This window comes from Ascaphus truei, unplaced genomic scaffold (genome assembly GCF_040206685.1).
Source record: "Ascaphus truei isolate aAscTru1 unplaced genomic scaffold, aAscTru1.hap1 HAP1_SCAFFOLD_3337, whole genome shotgun sequence".
NCBI classification, from domain to species: domain Eukaryota; kingdom Metazoa; phylum Chordata; class Amphibia; order Anura; family Ascaphidae; genus Ascaphus; species Ascaphus truei.
This window is the reverse complement of record NW_027456330.1, coordinates 1-20,924: the sequence shown is the minus strand read 5'-3', so window position 1 is coordinate 20,924 and position 20,924 is coordinate 1. Positions and strand designations below refer to the sequence as shown.

The 20,924-nt window shown below is 55.3% G+C and overlaps 2 long non-coding RNA genes across 2 annotated transcripts; one reads left to right on the top strand and one right to left on the bottom strand.

Annotated features, from left to right (window-relative positions):
• The first annotated feature begins 462 nt into the window (after positions 1 to 462).
• Positions 463 to 13,304, top strand: LOC142483526 (uncharacterized). Its single transcript, XR_012797365.1, has 3 exons — positions 463 to 2,979; positions 12,966 to 13,150; positions 13,256 to 13,304. It is a non-coding gene; the product is annotated as an uncharacterized LOC142483526 (long non-coding RNA).
• On the bottom strand, positions 9,538 to 13,157 carry LOC142483527 (uncharacterized). The gene is made up of 3 exons (XR_012797366.1): positions 12,894 to 13,157; positions 10,608 to 12,800; positions 9,538 to 9,615 (listed from the first exon to the last, which is right to left on the bottom strand). It is a non-coding gene; the product is annotated as an uncharacterized LOC142483527 (long non-coding RNA).
• Positions 13,305 to 20,924: the final 7,620 nt, after the last annotated feature.

The window sequence follows — 20,924 nt, the reverse complement described above, 5'->3', positions numbered from 1 at the left end:
CACAGAGAATGGGGTAGAGAGAGAGACACAGAGAATGGGGGGGAGAGAGAGAGACAGAAAATGGAGGAGAGACACAGAATGAGAGGGAGAGAGGGAGGGGAGAGGAGAGGAGAGAGAAAGGAGAGGGGGGAGAGAGCGAGAGAATGTGGGGGGAAGAGAGAGAGAGGGAGGAGAGAGAATGGGGGGAGAGAGAGAGAATGAGGGGAGGGAGAGAGAATGGGGGGAGAGAGAGCGAATGAGGGGCGGGAGAGAGAGAGAGAGAATGGGGTAGAGAGAGAGTGGGGGGAGGGGGCGAGAGACAGGGAAGTGTGGAATGAGAATGTAGGGGTGGGGAGAACGAGAATAGAGGAATATGGGGGGAGGGAGAGAGAAAGGGGTGTGTGTGAGAGAAGGGGGGACAGAGCGGGGTAGAGACAAAGGAGAAAGGGCGCAGTTGGTGATATCATTTGTTTTATAAAAAATTTTTATAATGTGTCCCGGTTTTTACTTTTGTAAATCTGGTCACCCTATCCTTCTACTACTGGAGTAAGCCCTGGTAAGGGCAGGCGCCAGTAGTGACCATGGGTTTTTCCCCCTCACCAAGCCCCGCCTCTGTGATAGAGGCAGGCCCCTGGCTCTGTGCAGGCCTAGACAGAGAGGAGGTCCTGCTGACATCATAGGGGGCGGGGCTGTGTCTATTTAGTGGGCTGTCCTGTGGGTGTGTGGGAGAGAGGTCTGAGTGCAGCTCGGGAAGAATACTATTTAATAAGAATAGATATGACACGGCCTTCTCCTGCCGGCTCCTCTTAGTTTTATTTCCCCTTCTGTTATCCATATTCTGTATGTCCGGCTACAGGAAGGGTCAGGAGACAGGGAGGACAGAGGCAGGAGAAACCCACCTGGCTCCGGCCTTGCTTGTCCCTACTAATACAAACATACAACCCTTCACTCAATAACATAGCCCTAATCCCATGTGACAAGGAGGGGTAGGACAGGCACTGCTATCCTTCCTCTGCCATATAGGATGGGATCCCCCCCCCATGCTGTGACTCCTGTATGGGATGATACACTGGGCGAGATGCTGCAGGAGAGGAGGAAGCAATCAGAGGTCTCTCCCCCTCCCCCTGGGTATCACTGCAGCTTTCTGCCTGTCTGGGAGTCACAGCTCGCAACTATCGTCTGTGCAAGTCTGTATAGTAAAGATGGAGAGATGACCACGTGTCTGGATAATAGTTATTTTGCCCATTACTGCACTGTATGTGTTTGGTGGGGTGGGGGGAGCTGTATTGATGTAAATGTAGGCCATGTTTTTGTTTTTTTAAATACAGGATTGGTACAGCAGGCCAGCGGGGACCCACGGGGACAACCCAAGGACCCCCAGACTCCCACAGGGACCACCTGAGGACCCACGAAGGACACCTGCGGGGAAGAACTGGTGGCCCCACAGCTGTGGGGGCCCCAGCCACCCGAGGGCCCCCCAGACACCCGTGGGAACCACCCGAGGGCCCCTAGACACCTGTGGGAACCACCCGAGGGCCCCTAGACACCTGTGGGAACCACCTGAAAGCTCCCAGACAACCGCGTGGATGCCATTGGTGCCCACGGACACCCGCGGGGACCACCTGGAGGCCCACGGAGCCTAGCGGGGACAACCCGAAGTCCCCCAGACACCGGTGGGCACCCCCCAGAGTGAACTGTGGAACCTGCGGACACCCATCTGGACCACCGGGGACCCCTGCTGGACTGCGGTATTAATCCTGTGTGTAAAAAAAATAATGGTTTTATGAATATTGTAATGGTTTATTAGGGACCTAGGAGTGGATAGTGAGGCTGTTATGTGTATTTTTGTTTATTGTGGGTAGTGGGGGTGGGTGAATGGGGTATTGGCCCCAAGGAAGTGTGTTTAGGCCTACCGGGTGGGGGGGTAGCGGGAGGGATTAACCCCTTCATTACCTTAGCGGTATTATCTGCTAAGGTAAAGAAGAGGTTAAGTCATCCCGCAACCCCCTGGCAAGGCCTAAATACCCACCCAGGGCCAAATACCACCTTCACCCACCCCCGCTACCCGCAATAAGCCTGGCACGGGTATATAACCCCTTCATTGCCTTGGCGGTAATGAAGTTGCCTGTAAATGCATTTTTTATGCATGGGATTCATGCCGGGGGTCTCTGGTGCTGATATTAATGGATATCAGCTCTGGGACACATGCATTTTATTTTCATCGCAGCTTCACCCCACCTTCTTGCCAACTTTTGTGGTGGGACAATTTGGAGAAGAAACAGCAATTTTAAAGTGGCGATCAGCCGCAATAAGCTGATCAGGGCTTATAGAATTGAGCGTGTTTGAAAAACTGGCGATCAGTGCCGAAAAGTGGCTTATCACTGCGCGTCTGCCGATTTGTAATTTTTATTTATTTATTTCTTTTTTGGCAAAAAAACCTGTAATTTTTGCTCTTATCGCCAGCTTCTCTGGGCTTACTGAATCGCTGTAGGCTTTTTTGGCGATAAGCTGGTGATAAGTGTCTTATCGCTGCTTTCTGCATGAGGGCAAAATTGAAGCGTTTCATTCCGTTAGGAACTTTATCTTTACTTTGATAAAGTTCCTAACGGAATGAAACGCGTCAGAGAAGGTGAATCTCTGTGATGTCCAGCACCAAGATTTGAATAAATATTGATTTTAATTCATCTATGGCTGAGTTCCTTCGTTTGCAGTGACCGCCGAAGTTTTCTTCAATTTTGCTGATTCTACCCTCACGGCTGGGGCGCGCTAAGGATCCCCTGCACTACGGAGCAGACGCCACGATACCCCCTCCCCTTGCAGTCACGGGGTTAGCCGGCATTCGTGATGCGTCCTGTGTAATCTTCCCGGACTCACCAGGCTGGCGACGGCGATGACGTCATTCGGAGGCGCCGCACACGTGGAGTAATGCCGGGAGTTCAACGGAGCAAGCAGTGAAGACACCAGGCGGGTTAAGGGCAGCAGGCATCGGTTGGCTTATACGTGAGTACAGGAGAGGAGTTTCTAAACAAAGCTTCTCATCCTGTCTCCTTACGAACCCCTGCACAACGGCCCCCCCCCCTAAGGTTTATAAGTCTGCATAATTGTTGCTTCAATTATATATTCAACGCTTCATATATTGATTGCAGTGGGATCACTTTCTTTCTTTTTTCCACCAAGTTTCAAAGTATACCAAGGTGCAGCATTTGACCCATATCTACATATACACTTTTTAGAGCACCGAACATCATGGGGTTTACTCCCCTTATTCTATATACTGCATGAGGGCCTTAGGGAGTATTTGTTCCTATAAAGCAGGGGTGGGGAACGTCCGGCCCGCGAAAATCATTTGGTCCGGCCCCCGGGAAGCAAGCCTGCAAGAATGGTTTAAACAAAAAAAACTCCCCCTCTCCTGATTGGCTGCCCGTGCTGTCACTCTGCCAAGATTTGTTTTTTGGCCCACCTATTCATACATGGAGCAAGTGTAGGGTGCAAGCCGGGCCTCCCCTTCCCTCAGCACTGCCCCCCTCCCTTCTCTCCTCCAGTAATGCCGGGCCTCCCCTTCCCTCAGCACTGCCCCCCTCCCTTCTCTCCTCCAGTATTGCCGGGCCTCCTCTTCCCTCAGCACCGCCCCCCTCCCTTCTCTCCTCCAGTAATGCCGGGCCTCCCCTTCCCTCAGCACTGCCCCCCTCCCTTATCTCCTCCAGTAATGCCGGGCCTCCCCTTCCCTCAGCACCGCCCCCCTCCCTTCTCTCCTCCAGTAATGCCGGGCCTCCCCTTCCCTCAGCACCGCCCCCCTCCCTTCTCTCCTCCAGTAATGCCGGGCCTCCCCTTCCCTCAGCACTGCCCCCCTCCCTTCTCTCCTCCAGTAATGCCGGGCCTCCCCTTCCCTCAGCACCGCCCCCCTCCCTTATCTCCTCCAGTAATGCCGGGCCTCCCCTTCCCTCAGCACCGCCCCCCTCCCTTCTCTCCTCCAGTAATGCCGGGCCTCCCCTTCCCTCAGCACTGCACCTCTCCCTTCTCTCCTCCAGTAATGCCGGGCCTCCCCTTCCCTCAGCACTGCCCCCCTCCCTTCTCTCCTCCAGTAATGCCGGGCCTCCCCTTCCCTCAGCACTGCCCCCCTCCCTTCTCTCCTCCAGTAATGCCGGGCTCCTTAGGCTCCGCCCCTGTGTACCTCCCTTTAGGCTCCGCCCCTGCCAGTCTCATCTGCACTGGCTACCTATGCAGCTCCAGCAGCCCATCCACGGGCCCCAGGTAACCCACATGCCCCCTTATAGCCCCTCCCAGACACCTTACCCACCCCAAGGGGGGAAAGGCCTTATTTTTGAGTGTGTTTGCAGAGGTGGGCTTATTGTGTGTGTGTCACTGTGTGTCACTGTGTGTGTGTCACTGCGTGTGTGTGTGTGTGTCACTGTCTGTGTGTGTGTGTCTCACTGTCTCTGTGTGTCTCACTGTCTCTGTGTGTGTGTGTGTGTCACTGTCACTGTGTGTGTTACTGTGTGTGTGTGTCACTATCTGTGTGTGGCAGCAGCCGCCTGAGGTGATGAAGGACCTGAGTATCACCAGAGCGGCTCAGGTAAGCAGCGCTCCGGGGGGGACAGGGTATAAGAGGAGTGGGGCTTGGGGGATGGGGGGGAGGGGGTATAAGAGGCTTGGGGGATAGAAGAACGAGTCTGCGGAGGGAGAAACACCTCACTACCGTCTCTCCTCCTCCCCACACCGGGCAGCAGCTGCGGAGGAGAGCACCTGCTCCGCAGTGCCGCAGTGTAAGAGGAGAGGGAGCTATGCAGGGCCCTGACAGGGGAAGGGCAGGAGGGCCATGGGACACCACAAGGCCTGATGCCTAATCCCAGCATCATTGGTCTCCTTGACTTCAATACATGTTGTATGATTAACTTTTGCAGACACCACCCCCCCCAATGATCTGTGCCCCATAAAATGACTCAGTGTGATCTAAGCTGTCAGACCGTCCCTCATGCATCTCAAATTGCCACTTCTTGCAGCTGATTGTCATTCTTGTTTAGAGAGTGTCTGAAAGTGAGTGAGAGAGTGTGTATGAGTGAGAGGGTCTGAGAGTGTGTGATTTCCCACCCCCCCTGCTCCGATTTGTGTGTGTGAGAGAATACAGACACCAACCCACAATCAGTCATACAGTAGTCACCCACCACCCAAGTGTCAGTCAGTCACGCAAGTGTCAATCAGTCAGTCACCCAAGTGTCAGTCAGTCAGTCAGTCACACAAGTGTCAGTCAGTCACCCAAGTGTCAGTCAGTCACCCAAGTGTCAGTCAATCAGTCACACAAGTGTCAGTCAGTCAGTCAGTCACACAAGTGTCAGTCAGTCAGTCACCCAAGTGTCAGTCAGTCAGTCAGTCACACAAGTGTCAGTCAGTCACCCAAGTGGCAGTCAGTCACCCAAGTGTCAGTCAGTCAGTCACACAAGTGTCAGTCAGTCAGTCAGTCACCCAAGTGTCAGTCAGTCAGTCACACAAGTGTCAGTCAGTCACACAAGTGCCAGTCAATCAGTCACCCAAGTGTCAGTCAGTCAGTCACACAAGTGTCAGTCAGTCAGTCACACAAGTGTCAGTCAGTCAGTCACTCGTGTCAGTCAGTCAGTCACCCAAGTGTCAGTCAGTCAGTCACCCAAGTGTCAGTCAGTCTGTCAGTCAGTCACACAAGTGCCAGTCAGTCACACAAGTGTCAGTCAGTCACACAAGTGTCAGTCAGTCAGTCATCCAAACCTGGAAAACCAGTTGCGAGTTGCAACATCATCAATACCAGCTAACATCACACGCCTCACCAAAGAGAAGCAGTTCCAGTTAATTGAATGTTTGACCAAATATAGCAGGCTAATTTTTAAGTTGATCATTTTGTATGGCCCGCGAATGATGTTATAAATATCCAAATGGCCCTTGGCAGAAAAAAGGTTCCCCACCCCTGCTATAAAGTACACCAAGTTTGGCATAGGATTTGGATGTCAGGGTATCAATGTGCAACCCAAATGTTAAATGGGAGTTGAACTATATGCCCAGATATTTCAAACCAGTAACAGGGGCTAGGATGGTATTAGAGTTGGTTTTTATCTGAAGCTCTGTCATTGGAAGCGTTAGCAATTTAGCTCTGGTCCCAAATACCATTGTTACAGTCTTGTCAGTGTTTAAAATCAGTTTGTTTTAGGAAATCCAGTTTCAAGTCTCAAAAAATCAGATTGAAGTATGTGTTCAAGGTCAGAGAGGCGAGGGCTGCGTGCATATAGGATAAGATCTAAGGCCTCTCACAATAACCCGTTAGGAATATTAATTCCTCATCTATCCGACATAAGTATAAAATATAGTCTACCAAGACCCCTAATACAGAGTTACCCACCTTATATGGGATCAGCTGCCAGACGAGTACAGTAAATGTATCTTATTTCTTTTGCCACTGGAGGGCAGCGTGGAGTTACACGGAGTGGCGCCCGTAAGGACGACGTGCCAGTTAGGCGGAAGGAGAAGCGCACACACTTTTATGTGAAACGGATATATTTGGGGAGGGATTTAGTAGTTTGAGTAAGAAAATTAACCATTTAAATATGCACAGATTTAATCCCACTTTTGGAAATTAGGGATGTTGCCTAAAAGTTTGAGAATGCATAAAGTGCCACCCATGGGCTTTAATGAAGCAGCATTTGTGGGCTAAAGGGAACAGCATTCTGTATAAAGGTATTTTGGACTCGATATAAATAATTGATGCCAAAAACTAATATTACACTGGCGACACACTTTATTCGAGCTCGGCTAGTCCCACGAATTCGGGTATACCCGGGTGTATTGAGGTTTGTGACTGTTTTCTGCCCGAGTGCATTGAGGTATTTTCTAGGCAGGGATTGAAGCATTTGATTCCCGCTGGCTGCAATACTGCACAGTATATATATATATATATACTGCATTACAATTCATGAATTTATGCCATCTGGTAGACACGCGAAGCATTGCAGCCTATTAAATCCTAATCATTATCATTTAACAGATCAGCCGCCCGTCAGCCAGGCATGAACCCAGGCTGGGAAGGCAAACGCAACGGAGCTTGTCAGAGGTGAGGAGCGGCGTATTCCAGGTATCTGCCAGGTACATACTGGGTATTTCCTCGAATAAAGTGTGTCGGTGCAGTAAGTAAATTGAGAATGGAAAAATCTTCAACACAAACGTACAGAATGTGATATTCTGAGAGATCTGACAGATGTTATCAAATCCCACAATGAATATATAAAAAATGTCTGTATAGAACGAGTCAAACAAGAATATGCCAATAAAACGTTTAATTGGGAGATACAGGGGCCACAATTCAGGTCATTTAGCTGAAAGAAGAGAAGCCGGTCAGCCAGTAGAGCAGGTCAGCCGGTCAGCCAGAAGAGCAGGTCAGCCGTTCAGCCAGTAGAGCAGGTCAGCCGGTAGAGCAGGTCAGCCGGTCAGCTCTGAGATCAGCATTACTTATATCCCCTAAACGTTGTCCCCTGCATGTAATGCTCCAACACAGCCTACACTGCATATACTGTACCTGAGATACTTAACCCTTTCTTTTCGCTCGACTCTAATCTGAATGATTTGCTAATTGGTTTGTAATTAGAGAGATATTTGTAGCAGAATCCCATGTATGTTCTTTTTACCTTTTTAGATACCGTTTTGTGTAATAAAAGATATGAGATCAGAGGGGCTTCCTGTTTGCACTCGTGTTTTGGCAGAAGTGTATATGTGACCCTATAAATCTCCCTCACACCCGGGCTTGGCAGCGTGACACTAGTGCAGCGTCCTGGGGAAGAATCACTGAGCTGTTAGCAATAGATACAACGGACAGAAAAGACACTACACATAGGTTTGATTAAAGAGAGTATTTTATTTAAATAATTAATCTCTTTGCTGGGAGGGGCCTGCAGCACATTGCGGAGCGATATAGTAACACGCAGAGCAATGCACTGCAGGCCCCTCCGGCAGCGAAGGGGTGAAGACCAATGCAGGGTGTATAAAGATCTCACTGATAATTCATGCACAAAGGGCAGTTTGTTGCTGTGATCCAGAGGAAGGCGAAACATAACCCCTGCTGTGCAATGGGGGAAAAAAATTCCTTCCTGACCCCATTAAATGGCGATCGGATGGTCCCTGGATCACTGCGCAGTGAGATCAGATGGAGCAGCACAGATCAGCGTTGTTATACACAGGGGCACACTCAGTATATAGAGATGCGGGTGATGGGGCCCTTGTGCCCCTGTGTATAACTCACCTGCTCCCCCATCCCCCTGCATATCTATCCCATTCGCCCCTTTTCCTCCCGCATACCTCGCAGGGCCGGCCGTCCATTAGGCGGTCGCCTAGCGCGCAGAGGTCCTAGGGGCGCATTAATAATCATTATTATTTTTTCCTCTTATTATTTCTAATTTATTTATCTTTTTTTTTAAATTATTCTTTTTTTTATCCAGTATTTTGGCGCCCTTTTATTTTTATTTTGTGTCGCGCTGGGGTGCGGTCGCACCCCCTGCAGCCCCGATAGCTACGCCACTGTTTATTTTATTATTTTATTTATCTTATTATTTTTTATACAACTGGGGCACAAATTTTAAGTTTCGCCTCGGGCGCATGAAACCCGTGCTCCGGCCCTGCTCCTTGTTCTCTCTCTCCCTCTCACGCCCAATATCCCTATCTCCCTCTAGTACCTGCCCCTCCCGCAGCCTTCCTGATCTTATCTGCCTCTCCTGCGGTCAAACCAACTTCTCAGGGCCCCTAGAATACCCCTGTATCTACGCCCTGGCTCCTCTGCTACCTGCTCCTGGCTTCTTCTCCGCCTAAAAAAGGTGAAGCAGCAGATCTGTCCGCACCTCTCGTATTCTCCTACCTGCTCCCGGGGTCTTCTCCGCCTAAAAAAGGTGAAGCAGCAGATCCGGCCACACCTGTCGTATGCTCCTTGGTCATCGTACACCACGTCTGCGTCATCGGCCGCCTTGTAGCCCACCTCATTGTTCCACTTGACGCCCGCTTTGTCGTATGCCTCGTCGTCCGCCTCGTAGCCCGCCTCGTCGTCTGGTGGCACAAAGGGCACCACCTTCGTGCGTGTCCTGATCTGCAGGAGACATGACGTGTTTGTAACCAGGGACAGTGATACTCTGTATCGCAAGAGCTCCTGTGCCACTTATACCCCATCCCCAATACCACGTTATACCGCCCTCCACAGGGCAAAAACCCGTTATACCCACCTCCCCAGGCCCAGTACCCAGTTATACAACCCTCCCAAGGCCCAGTACCCGTTATACCCACCTCACCAGGCCCAGTAGCCATTATATACCCCTCCCCAGAAGGTCATGTTTCTATTTATCAAAAATACATTGAGTTACCTCTGGTTTTCAGGCATGTCCTGGGGGAGTTATCACAGAGACACAGAAACGTCGCTGAGTTTGGTGAGTAACTCCCTTAACCTCTCAGCAGTTGAATTCCCCATTAGGCGCTTAGCACGTTAAAAACAAGCGTTGCTATTTCTCTGCATGAAGTTGCAGGTAATTGGAAGAGTTACACAGTGACGGCTATTTCATCACTCACCTTCTTCCCCCGAAACGGTCTTTTCTGTCTTATTTCCGGCTTCACATCGGATATCCATATCCATTCTTGGCCTCTGATCTGTATGCAGGACAATGCTTTAAGACAGGGTTGCACAACCTTTTCCCCCTGCTCCCCCCTCCACCTTCCCCACCTTGTCTCCGACGTTCTGATGTAACGACGTCATGTGATATCACGTTGCTATGGCAATGCTATATCATGTGACGCCACGTTGCTGTCGCCAGAAGCCGCCGGAGACAAGGAAAGGGAACTTACAGAGGCCTTGCGCGCGATCTCCGGCATTTAATTTAAATGCTGTGGGGAAGAGCGAGGGGCCTCTGTAAGCGCCGAGCCCCTCCTCCCAAGAAAATGTCGTGCCCCTCGATTTGCGCACCCCTGCTTTAAGAGATATTCTGGGACCCTCCAACTCCTCCATCGGACCCTTCCTCATATTGACTGACCTTGCAGTGCTCTGCACTGACTTGCACTGACCTGCTATGGTGCCTCTCAAAATACCATGCTAACTCATTCTGAACATACATGTGTCCTTTCTACATGTTACTCAGCTTGTATGGGCCACAGACAGCTTTCCCGGGGTCCAGGACTAGTTTCCACCGGAGACACTCACCCATGGGTCGGCGACTTTGCGAGAACCCACCCCCCCCCCCCCCAACCTGTTTTCTCTTGCACTGCCATAGACAACAACATTTCGGCCTGCTGGTCTTTCTCAGGTAAAGTGGCTAAACCCACTAAATCCAGCAAAGAAAGGCCAGCAGCCGAAACATTGTAGTCTGTGGCACAATAAATTATCTTTTTTTATTCAAATCCGTGTGCCCTTTCCCATCAATCATATTGTATCCATTGGACGAAATGCCGGTCTTCCCTGAGACTAAGGGGCACCGGTAAAAGTATCACTACTTATTGTTTTTTTTTGGGTTTGCAGCAAATCCCCATCATTTTTGCGTTCTCTTGCTCTGCCCCAATCTGACACACCACCTTGCTCTCTCACCCCCCTCTTAGACTCCCCCGTCACCCTTTCCTTCCTCAAAGGTTGTCCTTTAATCAGATCTTACCCAAATTGTCTCCATCTCCCTTGGAAATGTTCTGTCTTTAAGCTGTGCGGCTCCTCTTGATCCGAACTTTCTTAGCTTTAGGTTTCGGCTCCGAGGGTCTAAAAAATAAGCGACTCCGAAAAGATGTGAAATATGCGCACGGGTCCTAATGGGGCACTGAGGGGGAGACTTAAATACTAGTAAATATAATCTACTGTGCTAACAAATATAATCTATTAACTAACAAATATAACTTATTAAACTAAGAAATATAATTTATTAAACTAACAAATATAACTTATTAAACTAAGAAATATAACTTATTCAACTAAGAAATATAATTTATTAAACTTAGAAATATAATCTATTAAACTAAATAAATATCTATTCAACTAAATAAATATCTATTCAACTAAATAAATATAATCTATTTAAAAACAATACAATAAAAAGCTGGAGAAAAGATACGTCAACCAAGCCACAGATGTGATGCCAATGAGCGTTGAACTCCTTGCAGATCCACCGTCAGCTGGTTGTGGCAGAAAGTGGTGACATACAGTAGAACAGAGTGGTTGAGCTGTAACCACGGCAGTCAGGTCAGAAATCAACACAATATTTTTTGAAATTTAGAATGAGAATGTTCAGTATGTCACATTCTGGGCTCAGACTCTGAGCCCTGTCACATGTTAGCAGCTTGTGATAATAGAAGGTATCCATATACTGGGATGTGATAAGCTACATGAAGGTCATTTTATACTGGGTCCCATAACCTGCTTTATATGAAGTATCATTTTACACTAATTAGTAGAGATGTTACATTTTGAAAAATAGCACTTCTGGCGGCATTGTTCATTTTCTCTACAAATGATAAATGAAAAAGTTGGATAAAACGTTATATGTGTGTGTGAGCGCGCAATATATATAGAGGTATCAGTACCGTGTTAGCCGAGCTTCAATAATCAAAAAATAAATACAGAGGCGGCACATTTTATTTGAGTGCGGCTAGCTCCGCAAGCCTTGGGATGCCCCGGCATGCTAGCCGCACTCCCTCGGCGATGACGCGCGGTCACGCGTCATCGGGAGCCTGCGCCCCCTGTACGCGCGTCCAGGGCTCCCCGAGGGAGCCCTGGTGTCCCGCGATGTGGGGGACGGCGGCAGGGGGTTCCGGGAGACCCGGCGGACCCGGCGAGCGGAGGGAGAAAGCCCCGATCGGAGGGCGCTCCTCCGTGGCTTCGGCGCGCGCCAGGCACATCCCGGCGCGCGCCTGGTTACTGCTGCGGCCGAGACCGGGCAAATGCTCAAATAAACTCGGCCGCAGCAGTAGATGATACCGTTCTGTGGCTAACGAAATGCTTTTATTTGTGCGAGCTTTCGAGATACACTGATCTCTTCTTCCGGCGATGTTACAATGAATGAAGCAAGCAAAAGGTATACTTAAAAACAGTGTCTCTTGGAATGTTATCTGTGCTGGTCCTTCCCCCGGTGTGGATGTGTTTTATGCCTAGAGGTGTCAAAAGGTTCCTGAAAGCAAGTGATGAAAGAGTGTGTATGTGTATCAGTGTGAATGAAAATGAATGGAGAGCCCACAGTATATACAGTGCTTTACAAAAGGTGTGTGTGGAGTGGGAGTGGATATAAATGGTGTGGGTGGGTGTGGAAATGTGAGAGTTTGTAGCACAACTAAAAGTGTGTGTGGATACTTTGTGGTCCTTTTTTGTGTATAGGGATGGAAAAACAGTATTTGTATGTGTAAGAGACAGCTGTGTGTGCATACATATAGCACAGTATGTTAAATTACGCCGCGGGGTCATGTGACGTCACCCTCGTCAAATGCCGCTGCAGGTCACGTGACGCCGCATCAAGGTAGGGGGGGGGGGCACGAGCACCAGCAGAGGGAAGGCAGGGGGGCGAGCTGCAAAAGTTTATGCTCCCCTGGTATAACCAATAAATAATATAGCTGATATAGCAATTTGGTTGTGGCTAGAGAGAGATTATAATGGCAGTGAGAATTAGTGGTCAGAATTAATAACAGTGCAATTACTAAAAAGTAGCTGTAATAAAATAATAATAAACACTATGCCTAAACACAATAAAAGTCCAGAAACCTAGCTCTAATAGCTATGTTATAACTCAATCATAAAAGGATCCAATTCGGGCGTCCTCTGGAGCCCTGGCAGCTCTCTTCAGGGAAACAACCACCTCCTCGATAGATACCTAAACAAAAAAAAGAAGAGAAAGCGCCCGCTCCATGTGTAAATTCGGTTTAACAATTTCATTTCCTGGACAAGATAAAAATAGCAAACTCACAAACATCCGTTTGGTAAAAGCATTGTGTGAGACAGGCTCGTGCTCCGTGGTAATCCGGTGGTCAATCCGCAGCTCCAGACTTTGGACGATGACCGGGAAACTCGATAGGCTGCGCCCCTCGCAGTGTGGTCCTCCAGCAATCTGTGGTATGTTGTGGTTCCACTGTAAATCCGGCGTCTCGTCTTGGTCGCGTACCAACTTCCCTTCCGGCGTCAGGACGTATAGTGTGGCAATAGCAACGAGAAGAAAGTACTGAGGTGGGTTTGGATCCCCCTCGGTTATTTCTTGTTTTATTAATAAATAATTTACTATATTTTAATCTCTGGTGCGCATTGTGTGCATTTTTCTTCTTGTCTGCACAGTGCTTCAGATGCTGCATCTGAAAAAATGCCGGTGGATCGGGATGTGAGGTAGGGAAGTGACGTCCGCGCCGGAACGTTATTGCCACGCCTCCAAATATTTATTGCCACGCCCCCAATCGCACCCGCTGCATACCCTGCAAAGCCATAAAAAAGCTCAGGCTTCAGCAAGTGTATTGCAGCGTGTGTGCCTTCCCTCCGTCTGAAATACTATAGACGCAGCCTTATCGACGCTTACTAAATAGGCCCGTGTCTCTCTCTCTCTCTCTCTCTCTCTCTCTGTGTCTCTGTCTCTCTCTGTGTGTCTCTGTCTCTCTCTGTGTGTCTCTGTCTCTCTCTGTGTCTCTGTCTCTCTGTGTCTCTGTCTCTCTCTGTGTGTCTCTGTTTCTCTCTGTGTGTCTCTGTTTCTCTCTGTGTGTCTCTGTTTCTCTCTGTGTGTCTCTGTTTCTCTCTGTGTGTCTCTGTGTGTGTCTCTGTATCTCTGTCTCTCTCTGTGTCTCTGTGTGTGTCTCTGTGTCTCTCAAATCAAATCAGCTTGATTGGCATGTCAAAAGAACATTTCAGTATTGCCAAAGCGTGAGTAATAGGGGGTGTGGGACAATGATTACACGAATACTAGGGGGTACGGTATAATGGTTATACAGTATATTACTTTTGTCTCTCTCTCTCTCTCTCTCTGTGTCTGTCTCTCTCTCTCTGTGTCTCTCTCTCCCCATGTCCCTCTCTCTGTTTCTCTCTCATTCTCTGTCTCTCTCTCTCTGTGTCTCTCTCTCATTCTCTGTCTCTCTCTCTCATTCTCTGTCTCTCTCTCATTCTCTGTCTCTCTCTCATTCTCTGTCTCTCTCTCATTCTCTGTCTCTCTCTCATTCTCTGTCTCTCTCTCATTCTCTGTCTCTCTCTCTCATCCCTGTATGATAGGTATGTTCCAACTCTACTTTTTGCTCTTCTTTTCCGTTTGAGAGGAGGGGAGTCCCTCACCTCTTCAGCCACACACCAGGAACGCTGGATTGCTTTCAGACGCTCGGAGAGGCGGATACAGTTGTGGATTGCACGATTTCTCGCCCCCTCCCTGCCTTTCACGCCCCCTCCCTGCCTTTCACGCCCCCTCCCTGCCTTTCATGCCCCCCTCCCTGCCTTTCACGCCCCCACACCCACTTCCCTGCCTTTCACGCCCCCATCCCCTCCCTGCCTTTCACGCCCCCACCACCCCCTCCCCGCCTTTCACGCCCCCCCTCCCTGCCTTTCACGCCCCCCCCTCCCTGCCTTTCACGCCCCCCCCCTCCCTGCCTTTCACGCCCCCTCCTCCCTGCCTTTCACGCACCCACCCCCCTCCCTGTCTTTCACGCCCCCTCCCTGCCTTTCAAGCCCCCTCCCTGCCTTTCACGCCCCCACCCCCCCTCCCTGCCTTCCACGCCCCCAACCCCTTTCCCTGCCTTTCACGCCCCACCTCCCTGCCTTTCACGCCCCCCCCCCCCTGCCTTTCACGCCCCCCCCTCCCTGCCTTTCACGCCCCCCCTCCCTGCCTTTCACGCCCCCCTCCCTGCCTTTCACGCCCCCAACCCTCTCCCTGCCTTTCACGCCCCCAACGCCATCCCTGCCTTTCATGCCCCCAACCCTCCTCCCTGCCTTTCACGCCCCACCCCCCCTCCCTGCCTTTCCACCCCCCCTTCCCTGCCTTTCACGCCCCCAACCCCCTCCCTGCCTTTCACGCCCCCAACCCCCTCCCTGCCTTTCACGCCCCCCCTCCCTGTCTTTCACGCCCCCAACCCCCTCCCTGCCTTTCACGCCCCCCCCTCCCTGCCTTACACCCCCCCTCCCTGCCTTTCACCCCCCCCCTCCCTGCCTTTCACGCCCCCCCCCCTCCCTGCCTTTCACGCCCCCCCCTCCCTGCCTTTCACGCCCCCAACGCCATCCCTGCCTTTCACGCCCCCCCTCCCTGCCTTTCACGCCCCCAACCCCCTCCCTGCCTTTCACGCCCCCAACCCCCTCCCTGCCTTTCACGCCCCCCAGCCCCCACCCTGCCTTTTACATGCCCCCACCTCCTGCCTTTCACGCCCCTCCCTCCCTTTCACGCCCCCCATCCCTGCCTTTCACGCCTCCCTCCCTGCCTTTCACACCCCCCTCCCTGCCTTTTACACTCCCCTCCCTGCCTTTACGCCTCCCTCCCTGCCTTTCATGCCCCCACCTCCCCTGCCTTTCACGCCCCCCCCTCCCTGCCTTTCACGCCCTCCTCCCTGCCTTTCACGCCCCCAACCCCCTCCCTGCCTTTCACGCCCCCAACCCCCTCCCTGCCTTTCACGCCCCCCTCTCCCTGCCTTTCACGCCCCCCCTCCCTGCCTTTCACGCCCCCCTCCCTGCCTTTCCACCGCCCCCCCTCCCCGCTTTTCACGCCCCCCTCCCCGCCTTTCACGCCCCCCCTCCCCGCCTTTCATACGCCCTCTCCCTGCCTTTCACGCCCCCACCCACCTATCTGCCTTTCACGTCCTCTCCCTGCCTTTCACGCCCCCCTCCCTGCCTTTCACGCCCCCTCCCTGCCATTCACGCCCCCTCCCTGCCTTTCACGCCCCCTCCCTGCCTTTCATGCCCCCACCCACCTATCTGCCTTTCACGTCCTCTCCCTGCCTTTCACACCCCCCTCCCTGCCTTTCACGCCCCCCTCCCTGCCTTTCACGCCCCCACCCCCCTCCCTGTCTTTCCACCCCCTCCCTGCCTTTAACGCCCCCCTCCCTGCCTTTCACGCCCCCCTCCCTGCCTTTCTCGCCCCCCTCCCTGCCTTTCACGCCCCCTCCCTGCCTTTCACGCCCCCTCCCTGCCTTTCACGCCCCCCTCCCTGCCTTTCACGCCCCCCTCCCTGCCTTTCACGCCCCCTCCCTGCCTTTCACGCCCCCAACCCACCTATCTGCCTTTCACGTCCTGTCCCCTGCCTTTCACGCCCCCCCTCCCTGCCTTTCACGCCCCCCTCCCTGCCATTCACGCCCCCTCCCTGCCTTTCACGCCCCCTCTCTGCCTTTCACGCCCCCGTCCCCTCCCTGCCCTCTCACGCCCCCCGTCCCCTCCCTGCCTTTCACGCCCCCCTCCCTGCCTTTCACGCCACCTCCCTGCCTTTCACGCCCCCTCCCTGCCTTTCACGCCCCACCCTGCCTTTCACGCCCCCTACCTGTCTTTCACGCCCCCTCCCTGCCTTTCACGCCCCCTCCCTGCCTTTCACGCCCCCACCCTGCCTTTCACGCCCCCACCCTGCCTTTCTCGCCCCCCTCCCTGCCTTTCACGCCCCCTCTCTGCCATTCACGCCCCCCTCCCTGCCTTTCACGCCCCCTCCCTGCCTTTCACACCCCCACCCACCTATCTGCCTTTCACGTCCTCTCCCTGCCTTTCACACCCCCCTCCCTGCCTTTCACACCCCCACCCACCTATCTGCCTTTCACGCCCCCCTCCCTGCCTTTCACGCCCCCCACCCTGCCTTTCACACCCCCCTCCCTGCCTTTCACGCCCCCCTCCCTGCTTTTCCACGCCCCTCTCCCTGCCTTTCACGCCCCCCTCCCTGCCTTTCACGCCGCCTCCCTGCCTTTCACGCTCCCACCCTGCCTTTCACGCCCCCACCCTGCTTTTTTCTCCCCTCTCCTGGCCTTTCACACCCCCCTCCCTGCCTTTTACGCCCCCCCTCCCTGCCTTTCACGCCCCCTCCCTGCCTTTCACGCCCCCTCATTGCCTTTAACACCCCCCTCCCTGCCTTTCACGCCCCCTCCCTGCCTTTCACGCCCCCCTCCCTGCCTTTCACGCCCCCCTCCCTGCCTTTCACGCCCCCTCCCTGCCTTTCATGCCCCCACCCACCTATCTGCCTTTCACGTCCTCTCCCTGCCTTTCACGCCCCCCCTCCCTGCCTTTCACGCCCCCTCCCTGCCATTCACGCCCCCCTCCCTGCCTTTCACGCCCCCTCCCTGCCTTTCATGCCCCCACCCACCTATCTGCCTTTCACGTCCCTCTCCCTGCCTTTCACACCCCCCTCCCTGCCTTTCACGCCCCCCTCCCTGCCTTTCACGCCCCCACCCCCCCTCCCTGTCTTTCACCCCCTCCCTGCCTTTAACGCCCCCCTCCCTGCCTTTCACGCCCCCCTCCCTGCCTTTCTCGCCCCCCTCCCTGCCTTTCACGCCCCCCTCCCTGCCTTTCACGCCCCCCTCCCTGCCTTTCACGCCCCCCTCCCTGCCTTTCACGCCCCCCTCCCTGCCTTTCACGCCCCCTCCCTGCCTTTCACGCCCCCACCCACCTATCTGCCTTTCACGTCCTGTCCCTGCCTTTCACGCCCCCCTCCCTGCCTTTCACGCCCCCTCCCTGCCATTCACGCCCCCTCCCTGCCTTTCACGCCCCCTCCTGCTGCCTTTCACGCCCCCGTCCCCTCCCTGCCTCTCACGCCCCCCGTCCCCTCCCTGCCTTTCACGCCCCCTCCCTGCCTTTCACGCCACCTCCCTGCCTTTCACGCCCCCTCCCTGCCTTTCACGCCCCACCCTGCCTTTCACGCCCCCTACCTGTCTTTCACGCCCCCTCCCTGCCTTTCACGCCCCCTCCCTGCCTTTCACGCCCCCACCCTGCCTTTCAACGCCCCCACCCTGCCTTTCTCGCCCCCCTCCCTGCCTTTCACGCCCCCTCTCTGCCATTCACGCCCCCCTCCCTGCCTTTCACGCCCCCCTCCCTGCCTTTCACACCCCCACCCACCTATCTGCCTTTCACGTCCTCTCCCTGCCTTTCACACCCCCCTCCCTGCCTTTCACACCCCCACCCACCTATCTGCCTTTCACGCCCCCTCTCCTGCCTTTCACGCCCCCACCCTGCCTTTCACACCCCCCTCCCTGCCTTTCACGCCCCCCTCCCTGCTTTTCACGCCCCTCTCCCTGCCTTTCACGCCCCCCCTCCCTGCCTTTCACGCCGCCTCCCCTGCCTTTCACGCTCCCACCCTGCCTTTCACGCCCCCACCCTGCTTTTTTCTCCCCTCTCCTGGCCTTTCACACCCCCCTCCCTGCCTTTTACGCCCCCCTCCCTGCCTTTCACGCCCCCCCTCCCTGCCTTTCACGCCCCCCTCATTGCCTTTAACACCCCCCTCCCTGCCTTTCACGCCCCCCTCCCTGCCTTTCACGCCCCCCTCCCTGCCTTTCACGCCCCCCTCCCTGCCTTTCACGCCCCCTCCCTGCCTTTCACGCCCTCTCCCTGCCTTTCACGCCCCCCTCCCTGCATTTCACGCCCCCCACCCCCCTCCCTGCCTTTCACGCCCCCCTCCCTGCCTTTCACGCCCCCCCTCCCTGCCTTTCCCGCCCCCTCCCTGCCTTTCACGCCCCCTCCCTGCCTTTCACGCCCCCTCCCCTCCCTGCCTTTCACGCCCCCATCCCCTCCCTACCTTTCACGCCCCCACCCCCCTCGCCGCCTTTCACGCCCCCCTCCCCTGCCTTTCACGCCCCCCCCCCTCCCTGCCTTTCACGCCCCCCCCCTCCCTGCTTTCACCCCCCCTCCCTGCCTTTCACCCCCCCTCCCTACCTTTCACGCCCCCCCCTCCCTGCCTTTCACGCCCCCCCTCCCTGCATTTCACGCCCCCAACGCCATCCTGCCTTTCATGCCCCCATCCCCCTCTCTGCCTTTCACGCCCCCCCCCTCCCTGCCTTTCACGCCCCCCCTCCCTGCCTTTCACACCCCCCTCCCTGCCTTTTACACTCCCCTCCCTGCCTTTTACGCCTCCCTCCCTGCCTTTCATGCCCCCACCTCCCTGCCTTTCACGCCCCCCTCCCTGCCTTTCACGCCCCCCTCCCTGCCTTTCACGCCCCTCCTCCCTGCCTTTCACACCCCCCTGCCTTTCACACCCCTTGCCTTTCACGCCCCCCTCCCTGCCTTTCACGCCCCCCCTGCCTTTCACTCCCCCCTCCCTGCCTTTCACTCCCCCCTCCCTGTCCTTTCACGCCCCCTCCCTTTCACGCCCCCGTCCCCTCCCTGCCTCTCGCCCCCCGTCCCCTCCCTGCCTTTCACGCCCCATCCCTGCCTTTCACGCCCCCACCCTGCCTTTCACGCCCCCCTCCCTGCCTTTCACCGCCCCCTCCCTGCCTTTCACGCCCCCTCCCTGCCTTTCACGCCCCCCCCTGCCTTTCACGCCCCATCCCTGCCTTTCACGCCCCCACCCTGCCTTTCACGCCCCCTCCCTGCCTTTCACGCCCCCCACCCTGCCTTTCACGCCCCATCCCTGCCTTTCACACCCCCCTCCCTGCCTTTCACGCCCCCCACCCTGCCTTTCACGCCCCCACCCTGCCTTTCTTGCCCCCCTCCCTGCCTTTCACGCCCACCTCCCTGCCTTTCACGCCCCCACCTCCCTGCCTTTCACGCCACCACCTCCCTGCCTTTCACGCCCCCCCTCCCTGCCTTTCGCCCCCCCTCCCTGCCTTTCATGCCCCCCTCCCTGCCTTTCACGCCCCCCCTGCCTTTCACCCCCCCTGCCTTTCACTCCCCCCTGCCTTTCACGCCCCCCCTGCCTTTCACGCCCCCCCTTGCTTTTCACGCCCCCCCTGACTTTCACCCCCCCTGCCTCACGCCCCCCTGCCTTTCACGACCCCTGCCTTTCACGCCCCCTCCCTGCCTTTCATGTCCCCCCTGCTTTTCACGCCCCCTCCCTGCTTTTCACGCCCCCTCCCTGCCTTTCACGCCCCCTCTCTGCCTTTCACGCCCCCGTCCCCTCCCTGCCTCTCACGCCCCCCGTCCCCTCCCTGCCTTTCACGCCCCCTCCCTGCCTTTCACGCCCCCTCCCTGCCTTTCACGCCCCCTCCCTGCCTTTCACGCCCCACCCTGCCTTTCACGCCCCCTACCTGTCTTTCACGCCCCCTCCCTGCCTTTCACGCCCCCTCCCTGCCTTTCACGCCCCCTCCCTGCCATTCACACCCCCACCCTGCCTTTCTCGCCCCCCTCCCTGCCTTTCACGCTCCCCTCCCTGCCTTTTACGCCCCCCTCCCTGCCTTTCACGCCCCCCTCCCTGCCTTTCCACCCCCCTCCCTGCCTTTCCACCCCCCTCCCTGCCTTTCATGCCCCCCTCCCTGCCTTTCACGCCCCCACCCACCTCCCTGCCTTTCACGCCCCCGTCCCCTCCTTGCCTTTCACGCCCCCACCCCCCCTCCCCGCTTTTCACGCCCCCCCTCCCTGCCTTTCACGCCCCCCCCCTCCCTGCCTTTCACGCACCCCCTCCCAGCCTTTCACGCCCCCACCCCCTCCCTGTCTTTCACGCCCCCTCCCTGCCTTTCACGCCCCCACCCCCCTCTCTGCCTTTCATGCCCCCACCCCCCTCCCCTCCTTCCACGCCCCCAACGCCCCTCCCTGCCTTTCACGCCCCACCTCCCTGCCTTTCACGCCCCACCTCCCTGCCTTTCACGCCCCACCTCCCTGCCTTTCACGCCCCCCCTCCCTGCCTTTCACGCCCCCCCTCCCTGCCTTTCACGCCCCCTACCCTCTCCCTGCCTTTCACGCCCCCAACGCCATCCCTGCCTTTCATGCCCCCAACCCCCTCCCTGCCTTTCACGCCCCACCCCCCTCCCTGCCTTTCCACCCCCCTCCCTGCCTTTCACGCCCCCAACCCCCTCCCTGCCTTTCATGCCCCCAACCCCCTCCCTGCCTTTCACGCCCCCCCTCCCTGCCTTTCACGCCCCCCCTCCCT